This window comes from Cryptomeria japonica, chromosome 2 (genome assembly GCF_030272615.1).
Source record: "Cryptomeria japonica chromosome 2, Sugi_1.0, whole genome shotgun sequence".
In the NCBI taxonomy this organism is placed as follows: domain Eukaryota; kingdom Viridiplantae; phylum Streptophyta; class Pinopsida; order Cupressales; family Cupressaceae; genus Cryptomeria; species Cryptomeria japonica.
Genome location: NC_081406.1, coordinates 252,437,045 through 252,457,438, shown reverse-complemented (window position 1 = coordinate 252,457,438; position 20,394 = coordinate 252,437,045).

Genomic DNA, 20,394 nt, shown 5'->3' with positions numbered 1-20,394 from the left:
TGCCCACAACCGTGGGTTTCCCCACCGTGGGATTCCCATAGGGCATAAATAAAATGCCCAAAACATTAGTAATAAAAATATAAAGAAATTAAAAAACAAACAACCCCTTCTATAATTTGGTAAATAAATTGAATGCTAATGCATTCAATAATCTGCAACAATATGTAGTACCCCTTCCTCGATTAGACTTTTTAGATACTTTATTTTAACTATGGTTGAATTTTTTAGTGGATATTAGTGGATACATTCTGTGGTGATGTTTTATTAAGATATTATGCTATATCGTTTTATGTTTTGATTTGAGATTCAGTGAATGTTGTTTATGCATTATTTCCTTATTAATGGTTAGATATTAATTTTATTGGATTACTGACCATGGACTCACATTTACTTTATGTGTGAGATGCGTTATGTATATGTCATCATGTATGTGTGAAAGTGTATGGGGTGTGAGGAGATGATTTTACTTCACTCACTTCAGTGAGACAAGGAACGTCACAATTCTCCTTCGTCGGTGAGTCTACCATGTTTGAATATATATATATGTATGTGTTGTTTTGTGATGCAAGAATTACAGGTACAAGGTACTGACTTCACCTAGTTCGACAGGTCTGAGCATTGTCAGTTGTCGGCCAACCTTCCTTTTGTTGGTATGTGGGTTGTGTCTCTGCTTTGCTTTATTGGATTGTGTGTTATGCATCTTTGAACTTAAAGTATTCTATCTTAAGATTTTAATGAGTAATTAATTATTACTACCCTATGGATATTAATAATTAATAAATATTGCGTTTATAAAATTAAATTTAGAAATAAATGATTAAGTGTATTTTTTATGTTTTAATAGATTAATTAATTGTTTTAATTGGTTAGTTAAAGTTGAATTGTTGGTATACTAATGAAATGTTATATTATATTTTTCAATTTGTTAAAAAAAAAACATAATAAAGTTATTTTACCTTTATGTTTATTTAATATTTAATTGATTTTTCATTTTTGAAAAAAAAGAATGAATTCATTTCAAATGAGAAAATTTAAATGATACTGCATTGTTTGGAAAGAAATGTTATTTTTAATTTTTAATTTTTCATTTAAAATTGACCTAAAAGGAAATATTTGTGAAGAAATTCTTTAAAAAGAAGGAAATTTTCCAAATGTTTTCATCTTGCATTTTGGGGAAAATATTCTAGAATTCTCTCTCTTATGTTGGTTCTAGTTTATGGTTGGAGATTTTGGTTTGTAGTTGGAGGTTTTCTCTTCTCCAAACTTTTCTTCCTGGAAAGCTTACCAGGTTGGTGTTTTAAACTTTTCATTTTTTGTAAAATCTTGTGATATTCAAACCCTTGTAGTTGTTGTGTGTTGTGTTTTTTTTGTAAGGAGATTGAATTTGTGTTTGATTTCTCCCCCTATTGTTTGTTAAATTTAATTTCTCCATTGTTGTTGAATGGGGGGTTATGCTGCAAAAAAAAGCTTATTTTGGGCAATCCTGGGAATTTGGCTGTGTTTGAATTTTTGGGTGTTTGAAAGAGGAAATTGGGAGAAGAAATTTATACCCTGTATGTTTTTCAAAACCCTGTTAAAAAAATAAAACTTCTTGTAAAAAAAAAGTATATTTTCTGGGTTTTTGTGTTGATCTGGAAATTATTTTTAAAAATAAATTTATTAAAAAAATTATATATATATATATATATATATATATATATATATATATATATATATATATATATTTACATATATATATATATTTACATATATATATATATATATATATATATATATATATATTTACATATATATATATATATATATATATGTAAATATATATATATATATATATATATATATATATATTTACATATATATATATATATATATGTATGTAAATATATATATATATATATATATATATATATATATATATATATATATATATATATATATATATATATATATATATATATATATATATATTTACATTTACATTTACATTTTTATAAGTTAGAAATTTAAAAAATAAATTAAAAATGGGTATTTCAGTTTGAAAGTAAAATATCAGATTTTTGAAATTATGATTTTGTTTATATATGTGTGTGTGTATGTGTGTGTACAATTAAATATATATTCTTGTGTTATAGCTCAAATGTGATTACGATGTTCTTGAAATTTTAAATGGATATAGTAATTATTGATTTAATATTTTTAACTGAATTAGTGAATGATTATTAATGAATGGTTAATTTTGAAACTTCGAAACTTAGAAACCTTGGTCAATTTTGTATGGAAGGAAAGAAAAATGAATTGTTTATTTTGTTTGAGTGAAGGTGTTTGTTTCATTTCTGATTGTCTTCGCATTTAACTTAAATTGCAAATCTTTATTGTTAAATGGAATTAGAATTTTTTGTGTTATCTTTTCCTTTGGTCGGTCATGTGAGTTGACTATGTTTTGTGAGTTGATTTATCCTATATGCAAGGGATTTTATGACCAAGTGTTTCTCAGTGGTTTTAACTCCTTTATGTAACTTTATTTTGGTACTTTGGCTTTGGAGTTCTTTGGGGATATTTTTGTTTAGTGTCATAAGGAAGAGTGGCTTTTGAGTGGGGGTCATGCCCAAAGAGGTTAGCAAGATAACCCCTCGAAAGTTGTATAAGTAAGTGATAACCTAATAATATATTAGGGGCTTGGGTAGCTAAAAACATTAAATAAGATAATTTTACCTCACTCATGGTTGAGTGCTAGTATAGACTCAGGAGTCAATGGGAAGTCCTGGAATGGAAAACCAACAACCTTGTCCTCACGAAAGGATTGTTTGGGTCCACATGAGACTTGGATGGGGTCGGGGGTTCAGGAGAGCTTACCATGATAACCCATGATGGGGGCTGAGACCTATGGAGGCCTGCTAGGATAACCATTCCAAGCTATGTGGTGACACTCTTCCCTTATGGTCACTAGTGTGTAGCCTTGTTGGTATTACTTGGAGTATTGTTGTGGAGTCCTATTTTGTGAGTATATGCTTATGTGAGATTCCCAATGTTGTGTTTGGACCATGTGTGCATACCTTGTAGGTTTCTAGTGGGTCTTATTTCTATCTCCTAGCATGGTGAGGTGGTTCTTTTTGAGCCACATGGTCAGGTGGTAGTGCCACTTTCCACTAGGTGTGTTTGTTTCTTCTTACGGGAGTTGGCTTCACAGATGTTCCAATTGCTTTTGGATTCAAGCCTCTTGTACTTCCAGTTGGATCATATATGTCATTTTGGATCATTCTTTGTATATCTTGGACCTTATATGGTCAGTTGTATTATTTGATATGTATGTCTTCATGGCAAGATGTAATTTTAATGTAAACATTGTATGTTCTTATGAGACTTAGTGATTTAGTGCAATGTAATATTATTTTAATTTTGGAAATGTAAAAGAAATGTATTGATGAAAATTAAATTGATAAATGAATATGTTTTATTAGAATCTCTAATTAAATGTAATGAAAATAATTATCATGAATGGATCTTAGACATGTTAATGATGTCTCATACTTTTGAATGAAATAATCATTGATTAGTATAATTATGTCTTTATGATTAAATAATCTTAATTAGATTAATTAATATTAAGCAGTGTTTTAGTTTAATCCCTTCAGGGTTCCCTGGCAGGGTGTTACAATTGGTATTAGAGCCCAAGTTTCAACACTAGGTACTTTGGTTTTAATTGATCCCATCTAACTTGACCTATTGCTAAGTCTTAGTGCTTGTTTCTTCCTTGTTAGTATCCTTGTTGTAGATCTAAACTTTTTCTCTTGTGTTGATTGTTAGGATAATGGTTGGGAAAGGTAAAGGTCATGGTCGCGACTATGACCATGGTAGAGGTAGGGGTCATGGTCATAGTACAGGCCATCGGAGTCCTTCACCTCAGCCTACTCATGAGAGTGTTGAGAAGATTCAGTCTGTTCACCAAAGTGAGCATAGGGAGGTTAGTCAGCATAGAGAGCAACATACTGTTCAATAGGTCCCTTAAAGGGAGGAGTTGCAGCAAATGTTCCATGAGGTTTTGGCTTGAATAGGTCCTAGACCTAAAGGCTGAGAAATAAGACAATATGTAGTTTGGTGAATCACACCTTCAGGATTATGTGGAGAGAGAGAGAGAGAGAGAGAGAGAGAGAGAGAGAGAGAGAGTTCACAGTTGACCAGGAGGCAGTAGTCGTTGGTCCTATGAGGGATTTGTTGAGATCTCGTCCTCCTATTTTTGATGGTTCGGGTAGTGGACTTGAGGCAGAGACCTGGCTTATAAATTTGGATAGGTGTTTTTCCATGCATCTGTATGGTAGTAACACCAAGGTGAGGTGCACTATTATGCATCTCAAGGATTTTTCTTCTACTTGGTGGAGGTTAGAGGAGTAGAGGATTACGATGGATATTGGTATAGTGTCATGGGAGTTGTTTTTAGAGAGGTTCAGAGCTTGATTCATTTCAGTGTAGTGGAGATAGCATCACATAGATGAGTTTCATGAGTTATGCCAATTGGGCATGACTGTAGACCAGTATGAGCATAGATTCTATGAGCTTAAACAATATGTCGTTATTGGTAATGATGAGGCAATGTTGGTACAACATTTCATGAGAGTTCTGAATGACCACATCAGTGGGGGAGTACAAGTATTTGAGCCTACATCTGTTGAGTTAGTCATGGTGAAAGCTCGGCTAGTAGAGAGAAATATTTCCCTTGCACATGGTGGTCAGCCAGGGGTTCAGATTGGCAGTGCACAGGTTTCAGCGGATCTGAGACTAGAGGTAGTCAGTCTCAGGCAATTGCACCATATAAGAGTTTTCAGACACCTACCAAGGGTGGTCGGTAGCAATAGTAGTAAAAGTTCCAATCTAGGCTAAAGCGGTTTTAGGGTCAACGTGGGGGCAATCCTCAATTCAAGAAGTATAGGATTGGCAGCAGGCTAGACAAAGTTTTATAGGATAGTCCTCATAGAGTACTTCTCAGGCCCCTAGTAGGGGTAGTTTCCAGTAGCCTAGTGGGTTGACTGGAGGTATAGGACCCAACAGGGGAGATTATTTCTCTTGTGGTCTGTATGGCCATATAACTGCACATTTTCCATAGAGATCATAGCAGATTTCTAGTTAGAGACCAGCAACTTCAAAGCCTACTGTTGGGGATGTAGGACGATCCCACAAAGTTTTTGCAGTAGTAGATAACTGCCAGGTAGAGCACCAGGGCATCGTGATTGAAACTGTAGGTGTGTTGGGCAGTATATCTATCTTAGTACTATTTGATTTGGGTGCTTTTGATTCCTTTATATCTTCTTCCATTGTGGAGAGTTGTGGGCTCATGTCTTCTAGACAGGTGGATAGGTGGCAAGTAGAGTTAGCTACTGGGTTTCGTGTGGTCATATATTCCTTCATTCCCTTATGTGAGTTGGACCTAGGACCCTTTACTACCATAGTTGATTTTCGAGTCATTTCTTTGGGGTCTTATGGAGTTGTGTTGGGGGATGGATTGGTTAGCATCACATAGTGCTAGTGTGGACTGTTGTCAAAAGATAGTGGAGTGTTTATATGACTATACCAGGAAAGTTTATATAGTTGGGATTCCTAGACCTATATAGCTTTGTATGATCTCCGCTATGCAGTTTAAGAGGTGTATGCATCAGGGGTGCCAAATTTTTGTAGTTTCTCTTGAGGACATGGATGAGGAGAGAAGTCATGAAGTCACTCTTGATAGTCACCCTCTTCTTTAGGAGTATGTCGATGTGTTCCCTAGTGACATTTTAAGTATGCCTCCGAAGTGAGATATAGACTTTCACATTGACTTAGTTCCTGGAGAAGAACCTATTTTGAGAGCACCATATCGGATGACCACTCAGGAGTTTAGTGAGTTGAAGTTGCAGATTGAGGAATTGTTGGCCAAGGGGTTCATTCATCCTCATGTTTCTCCTTGGGGTGCACTAGTTATCTTTGTGAAGAAGATGGATGGTTCCCTTCGGTTATGCATTTACTACCAACTGTTGAAGAAAGGTGACCATCATGAATTGGTATTTGATGCCTCGTATAGATGATCTTTTTGATCAGGTAAAGGGAGCCAAGGTGTTCTCTAAGATTGACTTGAAATCTAGGTATCATCAGCTATGTATTCATGATGCAGACTTTTTGTACCCATTATGGTCGCTATGAGTTCATAGTGGTGCCATTTGGATTGACGAATGCGCCTTCAGTATTCATGAGTCGAACATGAATGGGGTTTTTAGCACCTACCTTGATCATTTCATCCTTGTTCTCTTGGATGATATTTTAATTTATTCTAGAACTATGGAAGAGAATGAGGGCCACTTGTGATAGGTATTGTAGTGCTTGAGGGAGAATTGAAGCTTTATGCCAACTTGGCTAAGTGTGATTTCTTGCAATCTGAGGTGAACTATCTTTGTCATGTGGTTTCAGGAGAAGTTGTATCCATAGATCCTTCTAAGATCCAAGCCATTGTAGATTGGCCAACACCAACTAATGTTTCTAATATTTGGAGTTTTATGGGCTTGGTCAGATATTACTACCGCTTTGTTCAAAATTTTTCTGGGATAGGTCACCCGATCACTTCTCTTTAGAGGAAAGTGAAGAAGTATGTTTGCTCAGAATAGTGTGAAACAAATTTTCTTACTTTGAAGGAACTCCTTGTTAGTGCACCGATTTTGGTAGTTCCTGATCCATCCAAATATTTCATGGTTTGTATAGATGCCTCTCTAGAAGGCACAAGACTAGTGGTTATGCACGATGGTCGTGTGGTAGCCTATGAGTCTCGCAAACTCAAGGACCACAAGCTAAACTATCTAGTTCATTACTTAGAGTTGGTAACTACAGTTCATGCTTTAGTCAGGTGGCAACATTTTCTGTTAGGGCATCAATTTGAGCTACACAGTGATCACTGTAGCTTGCAATACATTTTTATGCAGGTGAACTTGAATGCTCGACAACGAAGATGGATGGAATTCCTCTATGAATATGATTTTGAGGTTCAAAATATTTAGGGGAAAGAGAACGTAGTGGTAGATGCTTTGAGTCGTAGACAACATGAGGTTGCAACATTGTCCCTTGGGGTGGATTTGAGAGAGAATCCTTGTGACTCTTCCTTAAGACACCTGGTATTAGGAGTTTAGAACTGTGACTGAGACTGGAAGACCATTAGAGGGCAGATATTCTAGATATAACCTTGAGGCAGATGGTCTTCTTTGACATCTTGGGTGTATCTATGTACCTCCATTGGATGGACTTCATACTTTGATCATGACTGAGGCCCATCGTGCACCTTACTCGGCACATCCTGGTGTCAAGAAGATACACGCAAATTTGAGACATATATATCATTGGGATGGAATGAAATGTGACATTGCTGATTTTGTGTTGAAGTATTTAGAATGTCAGCAGGTGAAGGTGGAGCATCAGCAACTTGCAGGGATTTTACAACCTAATTTGGTACTAGATTGGAAATGGGACATCATTTTCATTGGTTTCATAGTTGGGTTTCTTCGCGTCGTCATGATGCCATCATGGTCATTGTTGATAGATAGACCAAAGTTGCGCATTTTGTTCCTATTCAATCTTCTTATACAGCATCAGTGGTGGCATGAGTTTTCTTGGAAGATGTGGTGAAACTAGATGGGATTCCTAGGCGGATCATCTTAGATAGAGATCCTTTCTTTACTTCATCATTGTGGACCTTACTTCAACATGCTTTAGGGACCTAGTTGGACTTTAGTTCAACTTATCACCTAGAGACCGATGGTCAGACCAAGCATGTGAATCAGGTTTTGGTTATGTTATGGACCAGCAGTCGTGCTGGGAGGAATATCTTTATATTGTGGAGTTTTCTTATAAAAATGGATATCATATCTCCATAGGTATGTCTCCCTTCCAGGAATTGTATGGTTGTCCTTTTCATTCTCCTTTGAGTTGGGATCGGTTAGAGGACAGGGTGAGTATAGGACCAGATATGCTTTGAGAGATGGAGCAGTAGGTTGAGCAAATTTGTGAGCATTTGGTAGTAGCACAGGACAAGCAGAAGAAGTATGTTGATGCTCATAGAGTGGATCATCAGTTTTCTATTGGAGACTGAGTATTCTTGAGAGTGAGTCTGCGAAAGAGTCTGATCCATTATGGAAATGGTTCTAAGTTGGCGCCTCGCTTTGTTGGCCCTTTTGAGATCATTGAGAGGACATGACTTGTTGCCTATCATCTTGCCTTGCCACCAAGCCTATACTGCATCCACGATGTCTTTCATATTTTTTTTCTTAGAGCTTATCATCCTGATGTGACCCATGTTCTTGATTGGAATGCATTGCAGGTCGAGGACAAGCAACTTTCCATGGAGCCTGTGTGCATTCTACAGCATTGGGGTTTTACCCTCAAGGGTCGTACCATCGAATAGGTAAGGGTTCTAAGGGACCCAAATGACGAGACCTCGGCTACATGGGAGGATGCAATGAAGATGAGAGAGCTTTACCCATATTTGATTCAGGCTTCCAGAAGTAAGCCTAGTTTTGGGGGAGATGATGTAGTACCCCTCCCTCAATTAGAATTTTTAGTTATTTATTTTGACTATGGTTGACTTTTTCAGTGGATATTAGTGGATACATTATGTGGTGACGTTTTATTCAGATATTATGCTATATTGTCTTATGCTTTGATTTGAGATTTAGTGAATGTTGTTTATGCATTATTTCCTTATTAGTGGTTAGATATTAATTTTATTGGATTACTGACCATGGACTAACACATTTACTTTATGCATGAGATGTGTTATGTATATGTCATCATGTATGTGTGAAAGTGTATGGGGTACAAGGAGATGATTTTCCTTCACTCACTTCGGTGAGATAGGGAATGTCACGATTCTCCTTCGCCGGTGTGTCTACCATGTTTGAATATATATATGCGTGGTTTGGTGATGCATGAATTATAGGTACAAGGTAATGAATTCACCTAGTTCCATAGGTCTAAGCATACCTAAATAATCTGATGGAAGTGGAGGAGATAGTCTTAAGGCCCTAAGTTTCATCCTTAGCCTTGCTCGATAGTGAGCATTGTCAGTCTTCGGTCAACCTTCCTTTTGTTGGTATGTGGGTCTTGTCTCTGCTTTGCTTTGTTGGATTGTGTATTATGCATCTTTGAATTTCAATTATTCTCTTATGATTTTTAATGAGTAATTAATTATTAATACCATATGGATATTAATAATTAATAAATAGTATGTTTATAAAATGAAATTTAGAAATAAATGATTAAGTGTATTTTTATGTTTTAATAGATTAATCAATTGTTTTAATTGGTTAGTTAAAGTTGAATTGTTGGTATATTAATGAAATTTTATATTATGTTTTTCAATTGTTAAAAAAAAAAAAAAAGAATAAAGTTATTTTACCTTTATGTTTATTTAATGTTTAATTGATTTTTTCATTTTTGAAAAAAAAGAATGAATTCATTTCAAATGAGAAAATTTAAATGATAATGAATTGTTTGGAAATAAATATTATTTTTCAATTTTCATTTAAAAATTAAAATTGACCTAAAAGGAGATATTTGTGAGATAAAAAATTCTTAAAAAAAAGAAAATTTTCCAATGTTTTCATCTTGCATTTTAGGGAAAATATTCTGGAATTCTCTTTGTGTGTTTTGGTTCAGGCTGGAAAAGTTCATGGTTGGAGATTCTAGTTTATAGTTGGAGGCTTGCTCTTCTCCAAACTTTTCTTCTTAGAAAGCTTACCAGGTTGGTGTTTTAAACTTTTCATTTTTCATAAAATCTTGTGATATTCAAACCACTGTAGTTGTTGTCCGTTATGTTTTTTTGTAAAGAGATTGAATTTGTGTTTGATTTCTCTCCTTGTTGTTTGTTAAATTTAATTTCTCCATTGTTGTTGAATGGGGAGTTATGTTGCCAAAATTTTCTTATTTTGGGCAGTCGTAGGAATTTGGCTATGCTTAAATTTCTGGGTGTTTGAAAGAGGGAATTGGGAGAAGAAATTTATACCCTGTATGTTTTTCAAAACCCTATTAAAAAATTAAACTTACTGTAAAAAAAATTGTTGATTAAATTATTTTTATAAGTTGGATATTGTTCTTTTTTTCTAAAATGGGTATTCAATTTGAAAGTAAAATATCTGATTTTTGAAATTATGATTTTGTTTATATATTTAGATATATACAATTATATATATATATTCTTGTGTTATAGCTCAAATGTGATTAAGATGTTCTTGAAATTTTAAATGGATATAGTAATTATTGATTTAATATTTTTAACTGAAATAGTGAAATGATTATTAAGAAATGGTTAATTTTGAAACTTCAAAACCTAGAAACCTTGGTCAATTGTGTATTGAAGGAAAGAAAAATGAATTGTTTACTCTGTTTGAGAGAAGGTGTTTTGTTTCATTTTTGACTGTCTTTGCATTTAACTTAAATTGCAAATCTTTATTGTTAAATGAAATTAGACTTTTTCATGTTGTCTTTTCCTTTGGTTGGTCATGTGAGTTGACTATGTTTTATCAATTGATTTATCCTATATGCAAGGGCTTGTATGACCAAGTGCTTCTCAGTGGTTTTGAACTCCTTTGTGTAACTTTGTTTTGGTACTTTGGCTTTGGAGTTCTTTTGGGATGTTTTTATTTAGTGTCATAAGGAAGAGTGGCTTTCGAGTGGAGGTCATGCCCAAAGAGTTTAGCAGGATAACTCCTCAAAAGTTTTATCAGTAATTGATAACCTAATAATATATTAGGTGTTTGGGTAGCTAAAAACATTAAATAAGATAATTTTACCTCGCTCATGGTTGAGTGCTAGTACAAACTCAAGATATAGTGGAAAGGTCTGGAATGGAAAACCAACAACCTTGTCCTCATGAAAGGATTTTTTGGGTCCACATGAGACTTGGATGGGGTCGGGGGTTTGGGAGAGGTTACTAGGATAACACATGATGTGGATTGGGACCTATGGAGGCTTGTTAGGATAACCATTCCAAGCTATGTGATGACACTCTTCCTTTATGGTCACTAGTGTGTAGCCTTGTGAGTATTACTTGGAGTATTGTTGTGGAGTCATGTTTTGTGAGTATATGCTTATGTGATATTCCCGATGTTGTGTTTAGACCATGTGTGCATACCTTGTAGGTTTCTAGTGGGTCTTATTTTATCTCCTAGCACGATGGGGTGGTTCTTTTTGAGCCACATGATCGAGTGGTAGTGTCACTTTCCATTGGGTGTGTTTGTTCCTTCTTGTGGGAGTTGGCTTCGCAGGTGTTCCAGTTGCTTTTGGGTTTTAGTGTCTTGTACTTCCAGTTGGATCCTATCTCTCATCTTGGATCATTCTTTGTATATCTTGGACTTTATATGGTCAGTTGTATTATTTGATACGTATGCCTTCATGGCAAGATGTAATTTTAATGTAAACATTATATGTTCTTATGAGACTTAGTGATTTAGTGCAATGCAATATTATTTCAATTTTGGAAATGTAAAATAAATGTATTGATGAAAATTAAATGGTTAAATGAATATGTTTTATTAGAATCTCTGATGAAATTTAATGGAAAGAATTGTCATGAATGGATCTTAGACATGTTAATGATATCTCATACTTTTGAATGAAATAATCATTGATTAGTGTAATTATGTATTTATGATTAAATAATCTTAATTGGATTAATTAACATTAAGTAGTGTTTTAGTTTAATCCCTTTGGGGTTTCCTAGCGGGGCATTACACAATGTTTCAAAGAATTTGGAAAATCTAGAAACCCCTATTCCAATCCCACAAATAGTAAAAGAATGAAATGATCATATGTTCATACAATTTAACTTGAAATATTTGAATACCCAGCTAATAAAAGGAATTTCTCAAGCAACCATTTCTTTCAACTAGACAAGGAAAAAGAAAGAAGAAAACAATAAGAGATGTTTTCACAAACACATTCACAAAAGATAAAAAATGAACAAAACAAGAGTTTTAAAATCCAACCTTAAATGCTTTCCTAGAAGAAAAATTTAAAGATGAATCCAATGGATGCACACACAACAAACCACACCAATCCTTCCAAATATTTTCTCCAAAACTAAACCCCTTCAAAATTTCATCCACACCTCCAAGCAAGAACCCCCAATCAGTAGTAGAGATGAAATTTTCCAAAATGCAAGAGCTTCATATTCTAGAAAAAATCCCCAATATAAAAGATTTTTACATAAAATATTTTTAGGGCAAAAAAAATTTTCCTTATGAAAATACCACTTTTCTCAAAATTCAAATTTAAAAATTTCTTTCCTCCAATCCAATAACATTTATATTTTTAATTTAAAATTAAATTCCCTCATACACAAAAAGGCAACTAGATATTTAATTTTTAAAAGTTAAAAATAACTTTTTACAAAAACACATGACACAATATTAAATCTAGTAGAAGATAAATTTTAAACAATTAATTTAAACAATCAACCTAGTATGATTGATTTATTTATTTTAACATATAAGATGCCCATATTAATTTATCCTTAATTTAATTTATAAATGACAATACACATTAATTATTAATAACCTTAAGGTATTAATAATTAATTTCACATAAAATAACACTAGAAGAAATTTAATAAAGTCACACACAAACTCTTCTTAACAAAATAAAGAATTGACTCACATACCAACATTGGAAAGGTTGACAGAAGATTGACAATTATCACTATCAAGCAATACTGTGGATGATATTTAGGGCCTTAAGACTATCTCCTTTACTTCCATTGGGTAAATTAGGTATGCACAGACCTGTGGAGCCAGGTGGAGTTAGTACCTTGTACCTACAATTCTTGCATCAATGAACCACACATACATATATACATACAAACTCGGTAAACACACCAATGAAGGAGAATCATGGCGTTCTATGTCTCACTAAAGTGAGTGATGGAAAATAATCTCCTCACACCCCATACAAACTCCACACATACATGAAGACGGATACATAATGCAACTCATACATAAGGTAATTGTATTACTCTATGGTCAATAACACATAATGGTGCAGCTATGACTGGTGGATCCTCAAAGAGAACTGACTGACTCATGCAATAAGAGTAACACAATGGAAGCAACAATCAAACATTGAAAGATAACAAAATCGGATCATATTATTGTCTTCTAGCCTCCGGTAACCAACCGGTTATCATCATACATTCATCATAGAACATTTGGTAATCAACTGGTCACATGCAGGCTAACATGTCAGATACAATCCATTTGGAACTCTCAGAGTCATTCGGATCTCTAATCATGAATATAATCCTTATTCTAATCTCTACCCTATGAATGATTACATAATATAATATATATACCCTCCAGAACATATCCAGGTCGGCCACAAAAGATTACATTTACCAATGTAGGAAAATGAAATGTGTAAATAGGTCAGCCCCAAGAATGAAATAAATTCCTTTGGAAAAGAACAACTGAGAATTCCAAATCAACAGGAAGGTCAACCAAGGACTTAGGAACATTAAGCAAGACCCAAAATAGATCTACATGCCAAGAAACTACTCTGAAAAAGAAGAAAATGAACAGGTAAGCCCTAAACTTCTTCGGAACCTAGAAACAGTCGAACCAATACCAATACCTTGCCAGAAAAGAATCCAAATGGAATGAGAATATGGAATTAAGAACATAAATAAGCCTGGAAACCAAAAATATGATCTGTAATGAAAAGCAAGGCACCATCAGAACATACCAGTAGGAACACAGAAAATACACACATAATTGAACAAGAACTAAACTGAAAGGAAATATTTTTGGTTGATACAAGATTGCTAATAGAATGGGGATGCTCTTGCATCAGACACCCCAGGTAGAAAGAGATGTTCCATGAGAGGCAATTCATGAACATCGAAAAGGATTCAGGATAAACACTCCATGCTCATTTATGATCCAAACATCTTCCTTATCTAGAAACCTCTTCCTGCGCTCCTCCAGAACCTCAATCAAATTCTCTAACTCCTAACCCTCTTTATTTCTCTTCCCTTGCTTCAAACATGTACACTATCTCTGCTTACTACTCTCTCTTTCTGCTATAACTCTGAATTATTTCTGCCACAAGACTTCATCTGGTTCACTATCACAAACTTACTGACATCTAGTTCCATCTATCTATCAAACTTATCTATCAGATACTTTTGCAAATTCATGCCACTTTTTGGTATAACCTCTGCAACCAGTTTCTCAGTACTGCAACTTCTCTCAAGACTCAGATTCTTCACCTCCTACTCTTTCTCCTTGAAATAAGTCAATGTGAACTTCTGCCCATCCTTCTTAAAAGTGATTAGGTTTCTTCTATAGTCATAAATAGCTCCTCTATCAAACTGCCAAGGTCTTCCCAACAAGACATGACAAGCACTCATAGATACAACATCACACAAGACCCCATCCCTAATAGGTCCAATATTAAAACTCACCCAACACTACTTCTTTACTTCTAAATTTTTATCATCTTGTAACCAACTTACCTTGTAAGGACAAGGGTGCTCAAGCCTTTTCAATCCAATATTCACTACCATCTCCTTAGATACCAAATTATCAGTACTTCCACTATCCAGAATAACCTTCAAACACTTACCACCTAATTTGTACACAGTCCAAAAAAGACTCTTCCTCTGAGTAGGTTTGGTATCTTCACTGCTTTGCTCCATCATGACTCTTCTGAACATAAGGGATTCTCCTTGCTCTAGTGCATAGTCAGTTCTAGTAACTTCACCTTTCGGTTCCTCATTTGCCACAAAACTTCCTGCCATTCCATGCTTACATTCATAAGATCCATGTTCGGTTTCTCCACACTTGAAACATTTGCTGAGAAATTGTCTGCTACTATTGCCACTACCTTTCCTTTGTGTTTTCTGATCCGGTTCTTTATTCCACTTAGGTTTTGATTCATCTTAAACATTCTGCTTCTTTGCACTCATCTACCCCTTGAATCTCTCCTTCCCTATAGGGTTATTCTATTGTCTTCTTCTCACCTTCTCCTCAGCCTTCAAAGCATATTGGTAAGCTTCTTCAACTGTGGAAATCCTCAACATACTCATTTCATCCTAAATATTAAATGCAAGTCCATTTATGTACCTCACCACCTTTTCTCTATCCATCTCTCTATGTCTAGATCTGATCATCACCTTGTAGAATTCCTCAGTATACTCTTTCACACTCATGTTTCTCTTCTTTAGGTTTTGCAACTTCTTGGACAATTCCAACTCATAGTCTCCTGGTATGAACCTGGCCTTGAATCTTGCAACCATCTGTCTCCATTGGGTGATCTTCATTTCACCATTCTCCACTTTGTCTCTCTATAATTATTTCCACCATAAGGCAGCATGCCCTTTTAACTTAATTTGTGCCAACCAAACTCTCCGCGGGTCCTTAATATCCTCAATCTCAAAGTAATCTTCCAACTCTATGATCCAATCAATCAGATTTTTTGGATTCAACATTCTAGAAAAGTTTGAAATGTCCACTTTATGAACTTTACTTGCTTGTGCCACTGCTCTCAGAAATCTTTCTTGTCTTCCATCTTTCGGTCCTTCAGCATCTTCCACCTCAAGCTCTTCTCCAGATTCTTCATATTTATCCTCAGACTCTAGATTCCTCTGCAAACTAGCCAATGCATTCCGGATTTTGTTCCTCATCTCATTCTTGAAATCCTCCATCATCTGCTCTACCCTCTAGGGGTTCATCCTTCTAGGTGACATCTCTTCCTCTACTCCAGTGAGCTACCTCAACTCGGCGATCTGACTATTGGTTTCAATTGTCTCACACTCGATGATCTATTGAACACATCCACAACCTACCTCCACTCGGTGATCTGTTCACCCAAAGGAATACCTCAAAGTTTGCAACTAGCTCTTCCACCAACTGATTCATAACTAGCTCTAATACCACTTGGTGCAGCCATGACTAGTGGATCCTCAAAGAGAACTGACAGGCTCATGCAACAAGAGTAACACAATGGATGAAATAATAAAATATTAAAATATTATAGAATTAGATCATATTATTGTCTTGTAACCTCCAATAACCAACCGGTTATCATCATACATTCATCATAGAACATCCAGTAATCAACCACTTACATGCATGTTAACATGCCAAATACAATCGATATGAAACTCTCAGAGTCATCCAAGTCTCTAATCATGAATCTAAATCATCATTATGATTTGTTCCCTAAAAATGATTATATAATACAATATATATACCCTCCGGAACATATCTGGGTCGGTCACAAAATATTACATTTACCAATGCAGGAAAATGAAACGTGTAAATAGGTCGGCCCCGATAATGAAAGAAATTCCTCTAGAAAAGAAAAACTGACAAGTGCATATCAATAGGAAGGTCGACCACGAACTTAGGAACATTAAGCAAGACCCAAAATAGATCCACACGTTAAGAAACCGCTCCAAAAAAGAAGAAAACCAACCGGTAAGACCAAAACTGCTCCGGATCTCAAAAACAGTCAAACCAAAAGAAATATCTTGCCGGAAAGGAATCCAAATGCACTGAGAATCTGGAATTAAGCACATAAACAAGCCTAGAAACCAAAAATCTGATCTATAATGAAAAGAAAGCCACCACTAGAACATGTTAGTATTATGGATGTGTTGCATTGGTTTTGTCATTGATGTCAACACTTATCCTTCTGGAGATCTACATTGTTGATTTGGCACTATGGTTATATTGGTTTATTGATGAACCAACACATTGTGTTCACCGACAAGGTCAGTGACTTATGCATAGTCACTTGTATATGCTCATCGATAGATTATATGGTTCATCGACACTAATGATGACTTGTTATCATCTGGAGATCACTTGATTATGTCTAAGACATGGTTTGGATACTTGGTTTTGGTGTTTTGGTTATTGGTCTAATCGGGTTGACATATTTGATGTTACTGACATATTGGTCTAGGTTATGGATCAGTATACATTATCTATTCCAGATCAACACGACATGTTATGGAGATGATTTATTGATTGGATATTGTTGTAAATGTATTGAGCTGACATGTTGTATCGCATCATGACTTATTTGTAATTGATTTAATTGTAATATTATTAGTGATCTGACCTACACATTTGATCTTAGTTTTTGTATATATGTAAGATCTCATTTATGAGATAATGATATGACATGGTTTTGGTATGGTATTGTAACATGGTATGTGTGAATATTGAAGATCATATGAGCAGACCATAGAGAAGGTTCAAGGAAGGTTTGAAGGTGTTTATCAGAGCTTAACCGGTATTGAATCCAACATTGGAGATTCTATTTTGAGCAATATATTATTCTAGGATTTAACCATCCTACTGTAGTCATTGCGACTCCCATTTGAGTAGTGTGCTCTAGGGGGTTGGCCTTTCTACATGTGCAGACCCTATTTGTATATACATACTATCTACAATAGTATCATTTGATTGTGGGTAAGGTTTCCCACCATGGTTTTTCCCCCTACAGGGTTTCCACATCAAAATCTTTGTGTTATGTGTTGTGGATGTTGTTTCTGTTTCTATTTCATGCATTATGTTTCACTGATATTGATATTAACTACTAATCTGTTAACCGACATTATATTTGGTTTACTGGTATTAAGTATTAAGTTTGATTAAGTTATAATTGGGTTGAAATTCATTGACAACTGATTCACCCCCCCTCTTAGTTGTCCTTCCAGTTCCTAACAATTGGTATTAGAGCTAATTCCTCTTTTTGCATAAGCCTAATAGCTTGAGGAGATCCTATGGCAACAAACTTTTTCAAGAAGGAGAGTCCTAAACTTGATGGAACTAACTATGGTATATGGAAGATTAGAATGGAGACACATCTAAATTGCATTGGAAAATATATATGGGAAGTTACAAAGAATGGCTATGTTGGTCCTATTCCAAATCAACCTAATCCACTGACATTGGCTAAGGACTTGGAGAATGATTACAAAGCAAGAGAAGCACTTCTGGGCACATTATCAGATCAACAAATTATGGGATTATCAGACCGATCTACTGCTAAAGCTATTTGGGATAAATTGGAGACTTTGAATGAAGGAGATAACACTGTCAAAATTGCAAAACTAGAATGTTACTGGGTCAAGTATGAAAATTTGAAAATGGAAAAAGATGAAAGAATTTCTTCTTTCATGGAAATTGTTAATAGAATTGTTTTAGGAATACAATATTGTGGAGGATCCATAAGTGAAGATGAAATTACTTATAAAGTTTTAAGAGCTTTGCCATTGGCATACAAAATGAAAGTAACTGCTATTAATGAGTTGAGAACAATACCTAATACATTAGTATCTAGAGATACCTTGGTTGGAAAACTTTCAGCATTTGAGCTTGAGGAATTTCGTCTTGTTGCTACAATTAAGACTGATTTAGCCTTCAAAACATCATCATCTATAATATCATCATCATCATCTGACAAATCTGATTGGAAAGTACTTTATGCAAAATAACTTGAAGATATCATGAGAGAAAATGAAGAACTGGAAGAACTTGAAGCATTATTTGCAAGGAAAATGCCTAAAGGTCCAGTTGGAAGTAAGTATGAAGGTAAAGAACCGTTTAAATGTTTTAATTGCAATAAAGTTGGTCATATTGCATCTAGATGTCTTGATAGACATGCAAGATTGAGAGAGGAAGCTAAAAGAACATATAAGCCTAACCCTGAATATCAGAGATACATATTTAAGAAGAACAGAGATAAATCATGTTACTATGCTGATGAAGGAGTTACAAATGATTCTGATGAAGAACCAATAGACAATGGATGGGCATTTGTTGCAATAAAATAATATCAACTTGCACCTACTGTCCCACTGGTAAAGCAAGCCTTGATAGCTAAAATTGAAGAAAAAGATGAATGGATCATTGATAGTGGATGTTCACATCATATGACTGGTGATAAAAGTTTGAAGCATAATATTTTGAGTGTTGGTCAATTAGTTGAAAAGGGATTTCAATTACAATTCAAGAATGGAAAATACAAAATCATGAACAAAACGGGATTGGAGATTACAACCGGTAATCAGACTAAAGGTAATGAAAGTTGGTTATGACACAAGAGACTTTGTCATGTAAATTTTGATTGCATTGTAAAGATTAGTTCAACTAAGGTAGTAAGGGATTTACCTAATATTGTGAAACCTCATAATCCGGTATGTAAGGATGTCAAATGGGAAAGCAAGTTAGAACAACTTTTAAGAGTATTTATGAGAAATCCAATAATGTTCTTGATTTAATTCATACTGACTTGTGTGGTCTGGCAAGAACAAGAATTCTATGAAGAGATAGATATTTTATGCTAATTATTAATGATTATTCTAGAATGTGTTGGGTTACCTTTCTCAGGGAGAAATCAGAAGCTTTTGGAAAATTCAAGTTATACAAGGCAATGGTAGAGAATGAAACCAGTAAGAAAATCAAATGTTTAAGATCTGATCAACGAGGATAATTTACATCTAAGGAATTTAATACATTTTGTGAAGTGAATGGAATCAAAAGACAACTATCAAAACCCTAGACACCTCAACATAATGGAATTGTGGAAAGAAAGAACAAAACAATTCTGGAAGTAGCTAGAAGCATGCTATTGGAAGCAAATATACCTCATGTGTATTGGAGAGAAGCGGTGAATACAATAGTTTACACTTTCAACAGAGTTCAAATCAAAGGTGAAATTGGTAAGACCCCTTATGAACTATGGTTTGGTAATACTCCTACTCTTAAATATTTCAGAATATTTGGAAGAAAATGCTATATTAGGAGAGATGAGTATGTTGGTAAATTTGATCCTAGAAGTAATGAAGGAATATTTCTTGGTTATTCATCTAAGAGCAAGGCATATAGATTTTTTAATAAAAGATTGCAGAAGATCATTGAAAGTGCTAATGTGAAGATAGATGAACACTTTAGAGGAAATTCAAGGTCTATAGATTCTGAATTGACAATTGAGATGACCATAAATGAACCAATATAGAGTGCACCGGTACAGAATGTGGATCCACTCACACCAACATCATCAGAGAATTCCATGGTGTTTGAACAACAACAAAATCTGAATAAACCCAGGTATGTAAGATTGAATCACTCAGAAAATTAGATAATTGGGAATAAGTATCAAGGTATTATGACAAGAGGAAGAATGGAAAATGAAGAGGTATGCTTAATTTCTCAAATTGAACCAGCATCTGTTATTGAAGCAAGTCAAGATAAACATTTTATAAAAGCAATGGAAGATGAAATAGAACAAATTGAAAAGAACAATACATGGACATTGGTTCCCCGGCCAAAAGACAAAAATGTAATTGGAACTAAATGGGTATTCAAAAATAAACTTAAT